This window comes from Macrotis lagotis, chromosome 2 (assembly GCF_037893015.1).
Source record: "Macrotis lagotis isolate mMagLag1 chromosome 2, bilby.v1.9.chrom.fasta, whole genome shotgun sequence".
In the NCBI taxonomy this organism is placed as follows: Eukaryota; Metazoa; Chordata; class Mammalia; order Peramelemorphia; family Peramelidae; genus Macrotis; species Macrotis lagotis.
The window spans coordinates 121,068,924-121,089,534 of record NC_133659.1 but is presented as its reverse complement, the minus strand read 5'-3'; the positions used below and the strand labels follow the sequence as shown (position 1 = coordinate 121,089,534).

The following is a 20,611-nucleotide window of genomic DNA, read 5'->3' as shown; positions in this document are numbered from 1 at the left end:
CAATGCTATATACAACTTTATTCATTTTTATTCATTCAGTTTCTACTCACTCAACAAATTAAATGAATAGTATGTGCTTAGGTTGTCTGGAAACAGAGGGGGAATAGTTCAAACTCTTGTACTGGGGTGCTCCCTGATGGCAAACAAGAATTCGCTATAAAAAGGTTTCACTATAATTAGTGTTATTTGAATTGCCTGGTCTGATCGAAAGCAAATTGTCTGTGGAGAGCAGCAGGACTGGATTATTTATCAACAGTCTGGGCAATTAAGAAACAGTTGGCTGCAATATGTTATTTACAAATGAACACAATAATGCTACTTCATTTTAAATTCTTTTTCTTCATTACATCAAGCAAAGCATAATTCTTGTAGTTTAATTAAGGTGAACTTAAAGTACTCCCCTCAATAGTGTGTTACTTCAACTAATATTAGAGCAAACATGAAAAACAATGAAGTATTTTTAAAAAAAAGTTTCTTAGAAATCTTTGGTTATAAGTATTTTTAAAAGTTGTGTAATAAAACAAGAAAAAGATACTTAATAGAACTAGCCTTTGTTTCTTATCCTTTCTACCAAAGGTAACTGCTAAATTCCTCTGTGTGTGTGTGTGTGTGTGTGTGTGTGTGTGTGTGTGTGTGTTTAAGGGAGGGGTGGTGGTATTCAACATTTTGTTGGTCTAAATGTAAATATCCAACACTTAAGTGCTTAAGTAAATATCCAAGCACAAAGTGCTTAAATTTTGAAAAGTTTGAAATGTTCTTGTATTCTATACTACTTAAAAACTAAAAGAAAATATGACCTTGGGTCTTTACAAATCTGATTTTTTCTGTGTCTATAAGTTGAAATGGAAATTTTATTTCAATATATACTTCTGGGGCGGCTAGGTGGCACAGTGAATAGAGCCACTGGCCTTGGAGTCAGGAGTACCTGAGTTCAAATCCGGCCTCAGACACTTAATAATTACCTAGTTGTGTGGCCTTGGGCAAGCCACTTAACCCCATTGCCTTGCAAAATATATATATATATATATATACATATATATATATATATGTATATATATATATATATATAGCCCTTTACCATCACAAAGTTAAAGAAATATATCCATCTTGTTCTTTAGCACAGATGCCTTTGTATAAGAGCTGCTTTCAGAGGAAAAAAAAACTATTAACATTATTGGGCATAAATGAGATGATTCTGATAATCATTCATTCACCCTTCCAAAGTTAACTGACAAAAAGAGAAAAAAAAGAATAGACAAGATACTTCCCCTCTGTACCAAAGCTGCAACAAAGTTTAAGTATCCTAATTTTAGGGAGTAAAAAAAACAAGAAAGACAAGTACATTTATATTTCCCTTCTTCCCTTGTAAAAAATACAACAATAACTTACATTTGTGTAACACTTGCAGCATTTTCCTCACAACAATACTATGAGACAGTTTGTGTAACTATTGCTATCTCCATTCTATAGATGAGGAAATTGGGGCTCAGAGAAGGTAAGGTGAAACTGGGGCTTGAAATAAGTTCCCCAATTACACAACATACATCTCACCTTAGAATTTATAGTTAAAATATAATTCTTATGTTCAATATCACATACTTTTACTCTAAGACTTTGACTTCCTTGATGACTTATAATTTTCACAACTGGAAGTGCAGAAGACATAATGAGGCAAGATCACACTTTGGAAGTTTTGACATGCTCCAGATTGGGAATGGTTCATTCCTTCCTTAATTCCATTTCCTGGAAGCCCACCACAATGAATCCAGTATAGACACCTCATGTTTACCCCTACTGCAGCTCAGAACTCAGAATTAGAAGTGTAAGCTTCTATAAACATTAATATAATTCACCAGTCATCCTAATATCAGGAATTACAGACATGTGCCACCACACCCAGTAATATCTAATACTTTTTTTCAAATTCTTCCTATAAATTTGAGATCTAAATGTTCTCCTCCATTTCACAGAGTCAATAAAACAAAATGTATTCCAGCTGTTAATAAATAATTAACTTCTCCACACAATTAAGATGTTTATACTTCTAAGTAACACACAGAATAGACTAGTAAATAGACAGGTAGTCACAGAGTAAGGAAAACTGAGCCCAAATCTAGCCTTTGACACGTGGTGACTGGGTGATAATGGGATAAGTCACTTTGACTTCTCAGCATTCTGAGGCAGCTTTCTAAGACTATAAGAAGCAGAGAAGATTCCAGTCTGCCTTGGTAGCGGGGATTTTCTCTCCTCAGAACTCCTATATGAATGAAATAAGAGGTCCTGTCCTAATCCCACATAAACAAATTACTTGACTCATTTCTTTCCAGATATTCATAGAATCACACATTTCAGGAAAAAATAAATTTTACAGATAATCTCTATCAAAACATCCCTAGTTGAAAATTCTCTCTGTTTTTTGTTTCTATAGGTCTCTTACTTTTCCAAAATAACCTTCACCACTCCCAGTCCACTAGGCCTTCAGGCTATCAATCTGAGAGTCATAATTAACTCTTCAGTTATCTCCTCCTCCCCTTCCCACCCCGGTGCAATCTGTTGCTTAGGACCACTAATTTCACTTTCATCTAAATCAACCCAAGGTTCTTCCCCCCCCCCCCCCATATCAGGAACTTTGAGTTTTTATCCTCCTAAAACACTCTGCTCTTTTTTAGATAAAGTGCAGTCTAGCCATGTTAACCCATCTTATACCTGTGAAGTTGGTTTTAATTCAACTATAAAACTTTACATTTAGTATTATTAATTCATCTTACTAAATTCAGTTCAATGCTCCTAGTCTGTCAAGAGGTTTTAGAATATTTTTATGGTTTCTATATATTAGCTATGTCCCTCTCAGTTTTGTGTTATTTATAATTGTGCTAAGTATGCTACATATTAGACCTTTTCCAAGAAATTGATGAAAAAAATATTAAATAGTATAGGACTAAGCCCTGGAACATTCTATTGGAAACTTTCTTCTACTGTGACATAAAACTGTTAATGGCTACCCTTCAAGGTTGATTATTCAGCTATTTCTGGATTCATCTCACTATATTATTATGATTTGTCCCAATCTTGCATACTTTCTATATGAGTAACATAAGAGATTTTAACACTTTCTAAAATGGTGATAAATAGCATTACTTTTATCTATCAATCAGTTTAACAATCTATTCAAAAAAGAAACTAATTAGTCTAGCATAATCCCTTCCCATTCATTATACTAAGAGATCCTTGAGGGAAGAGACTCTTGTTTTTCTTAATATCCCCAATACTTATAATAATACCTAAAGCATAGTATTTTTTAACTGATTGACTAATAAATCCTGATAGATATCTGATATACTATGTCTATTTCCTGATTCTCTATTAAAAGATTGTGATAGAAAAAAAATTGTGATAGGAGTGAAAGAAATAAAATGGACTTGAGTTGTGTATAGAAAAGGAAATTGTGTAGATGATTTGGAGGGGTTTACACTATGAAGGAGGTCAGAAGATGAATTTGGGGAGTAAAAGATTTGGTGAAATCTAAGAGAAACTGAGGAAAATTTACAGCAGAGAAAATTCCAGGCATAGATACTGGTCCATAGTCTACTTTCAGGTTGAAAGTTGAGTTGGATATTGGACGTTTAAGGAGAATAAAGAATAGGAGATATGATACAGATCACAACAAAATGGGTAATTTTTATTATAAAAAAATTTTAAAGTTTTTGAACAAACAATAAAAATGGGGCTTCAGTACAAGAAAAGTTCATAGACTTTAAATAAAATAAATTTAATAAAATAAAATTAAATAAATAAAATAATTTTGCTACTGCAGAATGTTATTTCTATGGTGAGCATAACAGAAGTAATAAAAGGTGTCCTTTAATCAGTACTCTTTTTTTTTTTTGCAAGGCAAGTGGGGTTAAGTGGCTTGACCAAGGCCACAACAGCTAGGTAATTATCAAGTGTCTGAGACCGGATTTGAACCTAGGTACTCCTGACTCCAGGGCTGGTGCTTTATCCACTGTACCACCTAGCCGCTCCAATCAGTATTCTTATTAGGAAAGTTTATGATAATTAAAGATAGATACTTCTGTTCATATAAGAAAAAAATAATTTTATTTTGAGACTTTATATCATTTTAAAAATAAAATTGCTATCTTTCCCTTGTAAAATAAAAGTGTCTTATAATTATCCATTTATTTGAAATTGATTAAATTATGGTAATAGCTCTCTTGATGTTGATTTTTTCCTTATATGTCTGATACAGATCTATCATAGAGTTCTGCTTTTTAAAATATATCACCAGTCTCTTTACTAATGCTATACTTTATGTATTTATATTAATAATCTAACTCATATTGCTTTATATATTTTTTCCTTTATCTCACCCTGTTTTGGAAATCGGGTCCATATCTATTTCATAGAAAGTTTCATAAAAGGCCTTTTCTCTTTCTCTCTCTCTCTCTCTCTCTCTCTCTCTTTACAAATTGTTTAGGTAGCACACCAACTATGAAGTGTAGTAAATAGTATTAGGCTTGGAGTCAGGTGATCCAGTTAAATTTTTGTTTCAGACTCTTACTAGCTCAATTGCAACCTCCATCTGTAAAATGGGGATAATTACCTAAAATACAGGTTTAGAGTGAGAATCAAATGGGATAATGTATGCAAAAGTATATCAATATCAATGTTAGAAGGTAGCCAGCCCAGGAAAAGAAACTAAGCAAAGCAGCTCATAGCAAATTTCAGAATTTTCAACCCTTTATGATAAAAAGCTAGGAGTGTAGTATTTTGCTGTGTCCTCCAGACCTCCACCAAAGAGAGCTAAAGATGGAAGTTAATTCTCAAAAGTGGGATTTGGGTTGGCTGACCCTTCAGCCATGCTCCTGGGCCTCAAGGAACAAGAGCAGTCACTGAAGTCCTCATTCCGGAATGGCTTCTTCCCCTTGCACCTTCTCCAGGAAGCAGAGAGGGAGGGATTACCAGCCCAAAACCATAATGTCATCTGGAACTAAAGTAGTTTAGTTTTGCCCAACAGAGACCAAGCCCAGAAAATCAGGCTGTGGGATTGAGTTTGGTAGGGAGTAGGCACAGCAAAGTGACCTGCCCCGAAGAGGCACTACATCCAGGGAAGAGGAGAAAATCCATAGAGGATTTAAAGTCTAAGGAGTGACTTGCACTAGATATGTCCCTGCGTATGTCCACATTTCTCATTACCGGTACATGTATTTGTGAAATAATATGCCCATGTTTATGGAGGACATGTTTTGTTCCTAGTTTGTGCTATTTCATTTGGTAAATGCCTTCACTTGGAGGTAAATGTGTCAAATGGCACATTTATTAAAGATGAAACTTCAGCAGGCACATGGGGGAGAGAGGGAGCTATAAATTTAAAGAGAGTAGACTCATAAAATATTTTAAATCTTGGAGAGTCAGTCATGGGAAACCCAAGCAATATGAGTTATGAGACTGATCCAGAGAGAACATGTAATAATAACAATAATATTATTACTAATAAAAACTAATATTTAAAGGGTATTTTAATGCTTACAAATATTGACATCATCTTCAAAATGATAAAGTTTGTCTGCTTCTCTCTTTAATAACAAATATGAATCTTCCCATTGGGTCACTGAATGGCACCAATATTCTGGAGGGGGAAGATTCCATGTTTTGTGTAGGACCACTGCCTTGATGGACCAGCCCAGAAGCAGGTTCATCAGATCTCACCTTCTGATTATAGAACTGTAGAAGAATTCCTCTCCAAAATCCCCCTTTGGACTTCAGTTTTCTGGTTTCACCCCCCATGCAAGTTTAGAGAAAACAAATAAATGCATGTTCCCCTAATGCCCTTTGCTTGTTTTTGAGACCACACTGTGAAAACTGATGTGTGCCCCTCAATAGGACATGAAAATGAAAACAATGAGACATTATACCAAAATTTATGGGATATAGTCAAAGCAATTTTGGGGGAAATTTTAAATCTATAAATGCTTATATGAATAAAATAGATTGATACAAGATCAATGATTTGGGCATGCAATTAAAAAAATAGAAAAAGAACAAATTAAAGATCCCCAATCAAACACCAAATTTGAAATTCTGAAAAAAATCAAAGGATAAATTAATAAAATTGAAAGCAAGAACACCATTGTTCTAATAAATAAAAGTAAGAGTTGGTTTTATGAAAAAAACAATAAAATAGATACATTTTTGGTTAATCTGATTTAAAAAAAAATACTAAACAGCATCAAAAATTAAAAGAGTAGACTCACCACCAATGAGGAGAAAATTATAGAGATAATTTGGGGCTATTTTGTTCAACTGTATGTCAATAAATTTGACAATCTAAGTGAAATGGATGAATATTTACAAAAATATATACTACCAAGATAAACAGAAGAGGAAATTAAAATACTTAAATAACCCCATTTCAGAAAAAGAAATTGGAGAAACAAGCAATAAATTCCCTACAAAAAAGTCTCCAGGTCCAGATGGATTGACAAGTGAATTCTATCAAATATTTAAGGAACAATTAATTCCAATTCTATATAAACAATCAAAAAAATAGGAGTTCTACCAAATTTCCTTTATGACACCAATATTTTAATACCAAACTAGGAAGAGCCAAAACAGAAAAAGAAAATTATAGACTAATGTTTATAGATGCAAAAATCAAATAAAATTTTAGCAAAGAAATTACAAGTTATTACTTAGGATTGTATACCATGATCACATAGAATTTATACCAGTAGGCAGGGATGGTTCAATTTTAGAAAAACACACACAACATAATTGAGCATATCACTAGTAAAATCCACAGAAATCATATAATTAACTCCACAGATGCTGAAAAAGCCTTTGACAAAATATAACAATCATTCCTAGTAAAACACTAGGAAGTACAGGAATAAATGGAGTTTTCCTTAAAATAATAAGCTAAAACTATCAACAAGAATTATATAAATGGGAATAAACAGAGTCCAGTAAGGTCAAGGGTGAAACAATATAGTATTAGAAATGTTAGGTTTAACAATAAGAGAAGAAAAAGGAATTAGAATTGGCAGTAAGGAAGCAAAACTTTCAGTCTTTGCAGATGATATGAAGTTATACTTAGAGAATACTAGAAAATCACCTAAAAAACTACTTGAAACAAATAACAATTTCAGCAAGGTAGCAGCATTTCTATATATATAAACAACAAAGCCCAAGGGTAAAGAAATAGAAAGAGAAATTATTTTAAAGTAACTATAGACAACATAAAAATACTTGGGGATCCATCTCCCAAGACATAGCCAGAAACTGTATGAACATAATTACAAAATACTTTTCACACAAATAAATTCAGATCTAAACAATTGGAAAAATATTAATTGCTCATGGTTAAGTTGAGCCAATATAATAAAAATAACAATTCTAACCAAATTAAATAACTTATTCAGTGCCACACCAATCAAACTATCAAAAGCTATCAAAAATAGTAACAAAATCATCTAGAGCAACTAAAGTTCAGAAATATCAAGGGAATTGATGAAAAAAATTCAAAAAGGTGAACCAGTTGCACCAGATCTAGAACAATACCATAAAGTGGCAATCATCAAAACTGCATGATACTGGTTAAGAAAAAGAGTAATGAACCAGTGGCTCAGAGTAGTAAATAATATATTTTTTTTGACAAATCTAAAGACATTAGTTGCTGGAATAAGAACTCCCTATTTGACAAAAAACTGCTGATAAAGCTAGAAAATAGACATAGACTCCCATCTCATACCCTAAACCAAAATAAGTTCAAAATGGGTACAGGATTTAGACATGAACGTCAATACCCACAGACCAGCTACCAGATCAAGAAATACTCTATATGTCTGTTCTATGGAAAGGGGAGAAATTTATGACAAAAAAAAGAAACAGAGTACATTATAAATTGTAAAATGAATCATTTTGACTATATTAAATTAAAATGTTTTTGCACTAATGAAACCAATGTCAACAAAATTAGAAGGAAAACAAAAAGGTGGATAACAATTTTCACATCTAGTGGTTCTGATAAAACATTTCTAAAATATATGAAGAATTGAATCAATAAAGTTAAAAGTCATTCCTCAGTTGATAAATGGTCAAGGATATGGATAGTTTTCAAATAAAGAAATTAAATATTCACATGAAAAAATGCTCCAAATCATTATTAATTAAAGACATGCAAATTAAAACCACTACCTCATACCTGTGAGATTGGCTAAGATGGCAAAAAAGGAAAATGTTCAATGTTGGGAGAGGTTGTGGGAAAATAGGGACATTAATGCACTGTTGGTGGAGTTGTGAATTAATCCAACCATTCTGGAGAGCAATCTGGAACTATGCCCAAAGAGGACTAAAGATCATACCCTTTGACCCAGAAATAGCAATCCTAGATCTAGATCCAAAAGAAATCATAAAAATTGGAAAAGTTCCACATATTCAAAAATATTTATAGCACTTCTTTTTGTTTGGCAAAGAACTGGAAATTGAGGTGATATTCATCATTTGAGGAATGTCTGAAAAAGTTATGGTATATGAATGTTATGGAATACTATTATTCTATGAGAAATCATGAATGGTTAGACTTTAGAGAAGCATGGAAAGAATTACACAAACTCAGGCTGAGCAGAGAGCAGAACCAAGAAAACATTGTACGTATTAACATTGTGAGATGATCAACTATGGTGATTGCAGTTCCTCTCAGCCATTCACAGATTATGGACAATGCCATCCACATTGAGGGGGAAAAAAAACAAAAAAATAACAAATCACAGAATCTGAATGTATACTATGTTCACTTTTAAAAACTTCTCCTGGGGTGGCTAGGTGGCATAGTGGATAAAGCACCGGCCTTGGAGTCAGGAGTACCTGGGTTCAAATCCGGTCTCAGACACTTAATAATTACCTAGCTGTGTGGCCTTGGGCAAGCCACTTAACCCTGTTTGCCTTGCAAAAACCAAAAAAATAAAAAACCTTCTCTTATGCTTTTCCTTTCTAACCCATGGTTTTTTCCTTGGACCTAAAATGACTAATATGTACATATACAACTTTTACCAGAATGCCTGCCACTGAGGGTAAGGGAGTGGGGAAGGAAGAGTGGTAATTTGCAAATATGCAAGTGAATGAATATTGAAAAACTTTCATAACATGTAATTGGAAAAAATCAAATATCAAAAAAAGAAGTTAACAGGAGAGGGAGTAAGATTAGATGTAGAGACAAATGGTTTAAATAGTATTATTTACAAGCTGTGAACACAATAATTTAAAAGATTTAATCTGTGTGTATAATATTTTGTAACTTTTACAAGTAAAAAACTCAACCTGGAGAAAAAAACAGAACAAAGACAACAATAAAAAAAATTCTTTGCTATCACAAAAACTGCTGCTAAAAATATTTTGGTTTATGTGCAAACTTTCTTCTTATAAATAACTTCCTAAGGGTATAAGTCCAATAATAGAGTTTCTGGTTCAAAAAGTATGAACTTTTTTTTTACATATTTCTAAATTGCTTTCCAAAATGGTTGTATTGTTTTATAGTTCCACCCAGATATTAGTGTATCTCACAATCCACAATGCCTCCAACATTAAAACTTGCCATTTTTTTAAGTTTTTTTTTTTGCAAGGCAATGGGGTTAAGTGGCTTGCCCAAGGCCACACAGCTAGGTCATTATTAAGTGTCTGAGGTCACATTTGAACTCAGGTACTCCTGACTCCAGGGCCGGTGCTCTATCCACTGCACCACCTATCTACCCCAAAACTTGCCATTTTTATCATCTTTGTCACTTTGTAGGGTGTGAGGTAAAACCACATGGCTATTTTGATTTGCATTTCTTTAGTGATTCCAAGGATTCTTTCATGTGGCTGTGAATACATTTCCATTCTTCTTTTAAGAACCATTAATTTTTACTCTTTATTCACTTATCAAATGGGGTATAACTCTTAGTTTTATGTGACTCAAAATACTTTATTGAAGAAATTCCATATGAAGATATTTTCCCTAGTTAATCACTTTTCTTCTTATTCTATTTACATTGTGTCTATGCAAAAACTTTTTGGTTTCATGTCATCACAGTTATATAAATTTTGTATTTTGTAATTGTTTCTGTTGCTTGTATAGTTAAGAATATACCTCCTACTCATAGCTATGAGAAGTATATGATGTGTTTCTCTTCAATTTTTTTAGCAGATTTTTTGCGCTAAAATTGTGTAACTACTTAGAATGCATTGTGGGATTTGGTGTAAGGTACTAATTTTAAGTCTGATTTGTGCCAGACTGCTTTCTAGTTTTTCCATTAAGTTTTTTTTTTTGCAAGGCAATGGGGTTAAGTGGCTTGCCCAAGGCCACACAGCTAGGTAATTATTAAGTGTCTGCGACCGGATTTGAACCCAGGTACTCCTGACCAGGGCCGGTGCTTTATCCACTGTATTAAGTTTTTATCAAATAGTTTTTTTCCTAGATAATTTGTTTCTAATTTTATCAAACACTGGGCTATAGAATTCTATTGTTTCTGATCTCCCTTTTTTATTCTCTTCCATTGTTCTAGATCTCCATTTTTAAACTAATACCAGATGGATTTGAGACTGCTGCTTCATAAAATAGTTGAGTACAAGAAGTGCTATTTCCCCCTTCATCCTTACTATTTTTCTAACTTTTCCCTTGATATTCGAGATCTTTTTTAGTTGAATTTTGTTATTATTTCATCAAGTTCTATAAACTATATACTGGGGAATTTGATTGCTGTAGCATTAAAATTGTAAATTAACACTAGAAGCATTATTTTTTTTTGCAAGGCAATGGTGTTAAGTGGCTTGCCCAAGGCCACACAGCTAGGTTATTATTAAGTGTCTGAGGTCGGATTTGAACTCAGGTACTCCTGACTCCAGGGCTCCACTACGCCACCTGGCCACCCCTTGGAAGCATTATTCTTTATATTTTTTTATATAGTCTAGCCATGAGCATTGACTATTCCTCAAGCTACTTAAGTTTTTCTTTATTTCTTTAAGGAACACTTTTGGATTCTGGATTCTAAATAATGAAGTCATGAAATTTTGGTTTTTTAAAAATATTTGGTGAGCAAGTGTTGTTTTTGGAGAAATATGAGAGGTTGAAGGATTAGGAAAAGTGTCTAGTCCTCAGTTTTGTTTTTCAAATGAGAAATTTCTAAGTTCTCATTTTAACACCATGTGGATCTTTTGTGGATTTTGTTTTCTAATTTAATTTGTATCTTCTATTTTATTCACAGGTTCAGTTAATATTCAAGATGTAATTGTTAATTTAGTCTCCATAAAAATCCTGCTATATTTTTCTCTATGGCCTGTTATTACATTGGTATTCTTATTCATTGTATGTTAACTCTTACTGAAAGAACTCCAGGTGAGGAAAAAAGTCCTCTACTAATGTAGATCAACATCTTATGCAACTAATAATTACAGAATTGCCTCAGACTGAGAGTTTAAGTGAAGCAGTCAAGCACCCATTATCTGTCAGTGATAAGATTTAAATCTAGGTTGCCCTGACTCTAAGGTCATCCCTCTATCTACTGCCACACTGCTTTCACTTTGTTTTCAATGCTTTTCTAGAATTTTCTAAATACCTGATGGAAAAATTAAATTATAAGGAGAACTAGAATAAAACAGTAATGGTAGGGGATCTCATTCTGTTTCTATAATGATAGGGAACCTCATTCTATTTCTATCAGTCTTAGATAAATCTAAGAAGAGAAAAATATTAAGAAATGAATAGAAATTTAGAAAATTTTTCTGATGACTATTAAGGGATAGGAGTAGAAAAGAGAATGAATATATGTATAGAAATATAGTTACAAATACAGGTACGCACATATATATATATATATATATATATATATATGTATGTATGTGTGTGTGTGATTTATAGCAAATACTGAACTTTGCCTTAAAAATGTAAAACTGATTTATTTTATTTAACCCTAAAGAACAGAATATGGTTGGAAATTACAGAGCACATTTCAGTTGAGAAGAAAGTCTTCTCTAGCAGCTTAAAAGGTGAACTTTGTCTTTAAGACAAATATTAGTTAGAATGTAAATAATGTCAAATGTATATAAAAATATCAACTTAAGAAAAAAAGGCTTACCTGCTTGTCTTTCCAAATCTCTTCAAAATAGGAATGGTCTTTTATTCCTATATTTTCTAATTTTTTAAAAAATAGGTACATTTTACAAAAAAGATTCACTTTCATATCTTGATATGATCATCTTTTGTATTCATTTAGTTATTAATGTTGTTAAAGAGATTTATAATTTTCCTAATATTAAACAAAATCTGAATTGCTGGTATCAATACAATTTGTTTATAATCTTTGTGATATGCTCTTTCAGTCTCTTTGTTCATATCTCAATTTCTATTAGGAATATATCCCCTTTTGATCTACCAAGATTTTTAATCTGTGTCACACAAGGAGTTGTTTTGCTAATTTTACAAACATTTTTATGTAATTTTAGAATTGTTCTTTGAATGTTTACCAGAATTCACTTATAAATGCATATCCCGAGGTTTGTTTAGTTCATTTAAAACTTGTTCAATTTCTTCATGTGAAATTGTGTTGTTCAAATTCTCTACTACTTGTTCTAATACTCTGGTTATTTCATATTTTTGTAAATATTAATTTATTTCATTTGTCAAGTTTATTGGCATTTAATTGAGCTAAAATAGTTTTGAATCTTATCTTTAATTTGTTTTGAATTCTTTGTCTTTTTTGATACTAGTAATTTGATTTTTTCTCCATTGTAGCCAAATTTGTGAATAATTTATATATTTTATGGTTTTCCCTCAATAAAACAGCTATTTTTATTTAAAAACACTTTTTTTCAATTTTGTTGATTTCTTCTTTATCTTAATTTCTAATTTGGCACTTAATTGAGGTTTTTATTTTGTTAGGTTTTTTTAAGTATTTTTAGTTGATTACCAATTCATTGAACTGTTCATTTCCCCCAGTTTGATGCTTTCCTTCTACTTTTAGCTATATTGGTTTTGTTTGTGCAAAAACTTTTTAAAATTTCTCTTAATGAAAATGATCTTCTCTGTCACCTGTTTGGTCATAAATTCTCCTTTATGTTGAGATCTGACAAGTAAGTTTTTTCCATTCTCCCCTAATTTAATTATCATATAACCCTGTAAGTCTAGATCATCCATCCATTTTGATCCTATCTTGGTATGCAGTGTGAGTTGTTGTTCTATGTCCAGTTTCTACCAAACTGCTTTCTATCTTTCAAAGCAGTTCTTTTCATTTAGTGAGTTCTTGCCCCAAACACTTGGATTTTTGCATTTAGAAGGACTAGATTTCCATTACTTATTAGAGAAATGCAAATTAAGACATCTCTGAGATACTACCTTACCTCTCAGACTGACCAATATGACCAGAAAGGATAATGTTCAATGTTGGAAGGAATGCAGGAAATCTGGGACACTAATACATTGATGGTGGAGCTGTGAATTCATGCAGCCTTTCTGGAGAGCAATTTGGGATTATGCTCAAAGGTGCAACAAAAAAAATGTCCATACCCTTTGACCCAGGAATACCACTACTGGGTCTATAGCCTGAAGAGATGATTAAAAAAGGGTAAAAAAATCACTTGTACAAAAATATTTATAGCAGCCCTGTTTGTGGTGGCAAAGAATTGGAAATTAAGTGAATGTCCTTCAATTGGGAAATGGCTTAACAAACCGTGGTATATGTATGTCATGGAACACTATTGTTCTATTAGAAACTAGGAAGGATGGGAATTCAGGGAAGCCTGAAAAGATTTGCATGAACTGATGCTGAGTGAGATGAGCAGAACCAGAAAAACACTGTACACCCTAACAGCAACATGGGAGTGATGTTCAACACTGATGGATTTGCTCATCCCTTCAGTGCAACAACCAGGGACAATTTTGAGCTATCAATGGAGAATACCATCTGTATCCAGAGAAAGAATTATGGACTTTGAACAAAGACCAAAGACTATTACCGTCAAATTAGGAAAAAAAAGTGTTATATTATTGTGTAATTTTACTATCTCATACTTTATTTTTCTTCCTTAAGGATATGATTTCTCTTTCATCATATGCAACTGAGATCAGCGTATAACATGGAACCGATGTAAACACTAACATACTACCTTCTGTGGGGGTGAGGAGAGGGAAGCAAGAATGGGGGAAAAATGTAAAACTCAAATAAAATCTTTCTTTTGAAAAAAAGAAAAAAGGACTAGATTTCTCAAGTCATTACTATGGTGCATTTTGCATACAATCTATTCCACTCTATTTCTTAGTCAATACCAGATTGTTTTGTTGATTATCATTTTGTAATATAACTTAGGTATCCTTTTTATTTTTTCCCCCACTGATTCTCTATATAGTCTTCATCTTTTGTTTTTCCAGATGAATGTTGTTATTTTTTCTTCTTGTTGATATTCAGTCATGCTTTCATGATCTCATTGGAGTTTTCCTGGCAAAGATTTGGGGAAGGTAACCACTTTCTTTTCCAACTCACTTTACAGCTAAAAAAAGTGTGACAAATAGGGTTAAGTGACTTATCGAGGGTAATGCAGTTGGTAAATATCTGAGGTCATATTTGATTTGAATTTGGAAAGGTGAGCTTTCTAACTAAAGGTCCATCATTCTATCTATTGCACCACCTACTTGATCCATCATTTTTTCTAACTCTATAAAACAATTCTTTGATGGTATGATTTGTATAGTACTGAATCAGTAAGTTAATTTTATCACTTTTATTATACTGTCTTAGCCTATCCATGATCAAGTAACATTTTTTTCCAATTCTTTATATCTTTATTTGTGTGAAAAATGTTTTTTAATTGTGTTCATATACTCCCTAGGTTTGTCTTGGCAGTTGGGGATTAGGTGACTTAAAGTCACACAGTTAGGTAATTATTAGGCATCTGAGACCATATTTGAACTCAGGTCCTCCTGACTCCAGGTACTCTATTCACAACACCATCCAGCTATCCCAGTGTGTAAGGTGTGTTCAAGGAAGACTAGTACCTGTGGTGTGAGGGCTGCCAAGTCCTCTTCAGGACTGTTTTCCACCTTTGATGTCCACCTGAGCCACCTAACTCTCACTTGTGGATCCCAGAAGCTATATCATACATAGTGGCCACACTATGGTAAATTGTTTCAGCAGGTGGGCTAAACCAGGTTGAAGGTAACCAGGGGATTCTCAAACTCATCAGTGAGTAGTGGGGGGGGGGGGGTGTCTTCTCCAAAGCATGTGAAATCTTCCACCAGTGGAAAGGGCAGAAGAGAACAATTTGTTCCAACAGCCATGAACCAAAGTAGGTGCTGTGGAATGCTTACAGCTTGGTTAGATATCAAAGATGCCAAGGTCATCCACTGCATCTAGGGCCATCACCAATTGTCTTGACTCTGTCTTGCTATATTGGATCATGATGATTTTGGAAGAGAGTGAGGTAGTTGACTTCATGCTACTCTACCTCACTTAAATCAAATTTAAGCACACAATAAAAGACATCACTCATAACCATTCCTCAAAGTCCTGTGGCAACAGGCAAGTGATGAAGCAGCAGATGAGGATACACCAGAATCTGTAGTCACAACCCTGTACACAGGTAGACCAGACCATAGGGTTGTTTCCCCAGTGAAAGCAGCAGTAGAATTCGGCAACTCCCTATGTGACTGAGCAGCCCTTTTAAGAACTGCACTGCTCACCTCCTGACGCAAGGAAGAGGCTAGGAAAAGATACTCTAAAAATTGTCTCCTTACTGAACCCTGGCCAATTTACCCCCTTAGGCAGGGATCCCATAGTGTGGTTGAGACACAAAAATATCTACAAAACTTCTTCAAAGAAGATTCAACTCACCATTGGTGTATGGAATGTGTGCACACTCATAGACAACACAAGATCCAATAGACTCGAAAGACAAACAGCTCCTGTTGCAAGAAAACTCAACAGATACAGTCTCCAGATAGCAGCCCTGAGTGAAACAGGCTGGCAAATAAAGGGCAGCTTACCAAAGTTGGAGCTGTATACACATTTTTCTGGAGTGCTCCAAGTGAAAGGGAACACTGAGAACCTGGAGTAGGTTTTGCAATCAAAAATAATCTAGTCAACATTCTTGAATGCCTACCAAAAGAAGTGAATAACAGGCTCATGATAATGAGATTGCTATTTCTAGGAAAAACATCATGGCCCATCATCAGGCTCCCACCATGACAAACACTGATGAAGTTACAAAAAAATTTTATGAAGACTTGGAGACCTTTATCATCAGGGTACTAAAAGAAGAAGACAAGCTCATAATTCTGGGTGATTTTAATGCTAGAGTAGGTTCAGATTACCAGACATGGCAGGGAGTTCTTGGGAGGAATGGAGTTGGAAACAGCAGCAGTAATGGACACCTTCTACTGAAGACTTGTGCATCTCATGACCTTCTCAAAAACATTGTCTTCCATTTACTTAAAATGCAATAAAACTTCCTGGATGTACCCTCATAGCAAACATTTGCATCTATTAGACTATGTGGTTGTGAGGAAAAGAGATAGACAGGATGTGAGAATGACAAAGGCAATGTGTGATGCAGCGTGCTGGACTGATCATAGATTCATCCTCTCAACCTATGGCCCCAAGGCCAAATGAATACTAGAAGAATTAATGTCAAGAGATTAGAGTGTCTTTCTGAGAGGGAACAATTTGTTGCTAACTTGGAGGGAAAACTGAGCCAACACACACAGTTGGCAACAGTATAGCAGAAAAGGAGTGGGCAGCTTTCAGAGATCTGGTATACAGCACTGCATTTGCTCATCTGGGCCAGAACACTCTCAAACACCAAAACTGGTTTGATGAAAATAATAGGGAAATACAGAAATTGCTAAATGAAAAATGAGAATTCCATAGGATTCATCAGCAAGATAGTTCATCCATTTCTAAGAAAGCAGTACTTAAGCTCATCAAAAGTAAAGTCCAAGAGAAGTTTATGAGAGATGAAGGATTCTTAGCTTAGTAAGAAGGCAGATGAAATTCAATTTTATGCAGACAGTAACAAACCAAAATGCTTTCAAGAGGCAAAATACCTGGTGCTGAATCTATTCCATCTGAGTTCTAAAAGGTGGGGGGGATCCATTGCTCATCTAAAAACTGATTGAAATTTTCCAATTATATGGCATGAAGAGTTTATCCCCCAAGAGTTCAAGGATACCTCCATCATCCATCTCTATAAAGGGAAAGGAAATAGATTGTCCTGGGACAACCACAGGGTTATTTCTTTTTTCATTTTTTTCTGGTAAGATTCTTGCCAGAGTCTTGCTCAATACGTTGATCCTTCACCTGAAAGATGGTCACCTCCCTGAGAAGCAGTGTGACTTCAGAAAGGGTCGAGGAACAATGGATATGGTTTTTACTGCTTGACAACTCCAGGAAAAATGCCAGGTACAAAACAAAGGTCTGTATACAATATTTGTAGAACTGACCAAGGCCTTTGATACTGTCAGTCACAAGGTTTTATGGAAATTATGTCAAAATTTGGTTGCCTGGAGAAGTTTATCAATATTGTATATCAGTTCCATGATGCATGCATGCCTGGATTCTGGATAGTGGGTGATGCCCTCCAAACAAGAATATGTCCTTGCTCCCATACTTTTTAGCATGATCTTTTCAGCCATTTTAGCAAATGCCTTCACTGAGGATGAACAAGGCCTCAAGGCTGGCTACCTCACTAATGGCAAATTCTTCAACTTGAAAATGCTATAAGCCAAGACCAAAGTAGAGGGAGTGTTGGTGCATGATCTATTTGCAGATGATTGTGCACTCAATGCAACCTCTGAAGCAGAGATACAACAAAATACGGATACATTCTCTACTGCTCGTACTAATTTGGTCTAACAACACTAAGAAAACACAGGTGCTCCATCACCCAGCACCACACCATCCATATGTGGAGCCATGGATATAACAAATCAAGAAGTTTTGAGTAATGTGGACAAGTTTACTTACCTTGGCAGTGTCTTTTCCAAGGAGGTACACATTGAGAATGAGATGTATTAGACTGACTACCAAACTGAAGGTCTACAGAGCCATTATGCTGACTTCATTGCTATATACCTGTGAAACCTGGACAGTCTACCAAAGAATAGAAGAAAGAAACTAATCACTTTCATTTAAAGGAGAAGAATAGCAGATACTGAGGTCCTTTCTCAAGATAAACTGCCCAGCATTCCACCATTTCTACAGAGAGTACAACTACATCAGGCTGGACATGTTGTTAGAATGCCAGACATATGCTTGCCAAAAAAATTATTTTATGGAGAACTCACCCAGGGCAAGCAGTCACAAGGGGATCAGAAGAAACAATACCTAGACATCCTGAAGGCCTTGTTGAAGAATTTTAGAATTGACTGTACAGCATGGGAGACACTGACACAGGACTGGCCAGCATGGCAAGCCTTCATCAGTGAGGCTGCTGTACTCTATGAGCAAGGCAGAATTGAAGTAGCTCAAAGGAAAAGAGACAGTTGTAAGTTTAGAGTACCCACCCCAGGACTATTTGTGCCAACCTGTGATAGAGCATTCAGAGTTCATCTTGGTCTGATCAAACACAGTAAGACATACTGCAATTTGTCTCAAACATAGTGATAACATTTTTGGTCTTCTTCAATAATGAAGGACAAGAACCAATTTGACAAATTCATGAGTATTTTACATTATCTAGTTATTTTAAATGTAATTTCTTTTTCTATCTTTTGTAGCTAAGTTTTTTGTATAGCATATAGAAATATTGATTATTTATGTGGGTTTTTTATATATTACAACTTTGCTAAAGTTGTTCATTGTTTCAAGTAGTTTAGTTGATATTCTAGAAGTTTCTAACTATACTATCATATTATCTGCAAAGAGTGAGATTTTTGTTTCCTCATTGCCTATTTTAACTCCTTCCCTTATTACTGGTACATTATTGAATAATAATGGTGATAATGATGTTTCACTCCAAATATTATTATGCTTCTAGTTTATCTCCATTACATATAATGTTTGCTGATGATTTGAGATTGCTACTGCTTATCAATTATTTCTTTGCTCTCTAATGTTTCTAAAGGTGCTGTATTTTGTCAAAAGTTCCTAATATTGAAACATTCCAACATTTTTGGTATATATATCCTACCTGGTCATAGTGTATTATCCTGGTGATAAATTACTGCAATTTCTAATTGACTGTTTCTATTATTTGTTGTTTGATGCTCTAATTTTCTTGAATTTCAATTAATTTTTAGTCTATCTTTCCATGGCTCTTTATTACACATAATTTTTATTGCATCATGAACTGAAAAAGATGCCATTTAACATTTTGACCTTTCTATACTTTATTGTGAGATTTTTATGCCAGAATACATGCTCAATTTTTGTGCAGCAGAAAAAGATAAAGTATCCTCATTTAATTTTCTCCAAAGGTCAATTATATCTAATGCTTCTAAATTCTATTTACCTCCTTAACTTCTGTTTATTTTGTGGTTAGATTTATCTAATTCTGAGAGTGGGTGTGGTATCCTATTAGTATAGTTTTCTTGTCTATGTCTTCATAACTCACTTAACTTCTCTAAATATTTGGATGTTATATCACTTGGTACATATATGTTTACTATTGATATTACTTCATTGTCTATAGTACCTTTTAGCAAGCTGTAGTTTTCATCCTTATCCCCTTTAATTAGATCTATTTTTGCTTTTGTTTTGTCTGAGATCAGGATTGCTTTCCCTTTTTTCTTTAACTTCAATTAAAGCATAATATTCTGCCCAAGACTTTTACCTTTACTCTGTGTGTATCTCTCAGTTTTTTTTCCCCTTTTTTTCCCTTTTTTTCCCTTTTCCTTTTTTTCCCTTTCCCCTCCTAATTACCCCCATCTTGCCTAAGGGTAAGATAAATTTCTAAACTCAAATGCATGTGCATATTATTCTCCCAATGAACCAAATCTAATGAGAATAAGATTCATTCAATGCTCATTCTCCCTTCTTTCCCTCTATAATAGGTCCCTTGCAACTTTTTTTATGTCATATAATTTACCCTCTTCTATCTTCCCCTTTCTTCTTATGTGAATACAATCTTGTTTTAATACCTTAATTTTTTATATATCAACATATGAAAATCAACTTATAGCCATACTCTCCAAGTTATACACTTTTTTTTTTTTTTTTTTTTTAGGTTTTTGCAAGGCAAATGGGGTTAAGTGGCTTGCCCAAGGCCACACAGCTAGGTAATTATTAAGAGCCCGGATTTGAACCCAGGTACTCCTGACTCCAGGGCCGTGCTTTATCCACTACACCACCTAGCCGCCCTTAAGTATACACTTTCTAACAAGACAGTTCTCAAGAGTTCCAAGAGTTGCAAGTATTATTTTCCTATTTAGAGATGTAAACTGCTAATCTTATTGAATAACTTTTTTTCTTTCCTGTTTAGCTTTTTCTTTATCTCTTGAGTCTTGTATTTGAAGACTAAATTTTCTGTTCATCTTTTTCCTTTTCCCATACTCAGTTTTGCTGGATATTTGAAGCCTTGTTTCAATCCAAAAGTTCCTTTGCCCTCAATAATATCAAATTCTAGGCCCCCTGCTCCTTTACTGTGAAGC

General features: G+C 34.1%; 1 protein-coding gene across 1 annotated transcript in view; it reads right to left on the bottom strand.

Annotated features, from left to right (window-relative positions):
* SPATA17 (spermatogenesis associated 17) overlaps window positions 1-20,611 on the bottom strand; it is a 289,180-nt gene that overhangs the window by 213,863 nt on the left and 54,706 nt on the right. The window lies entirely within an intron of this gene.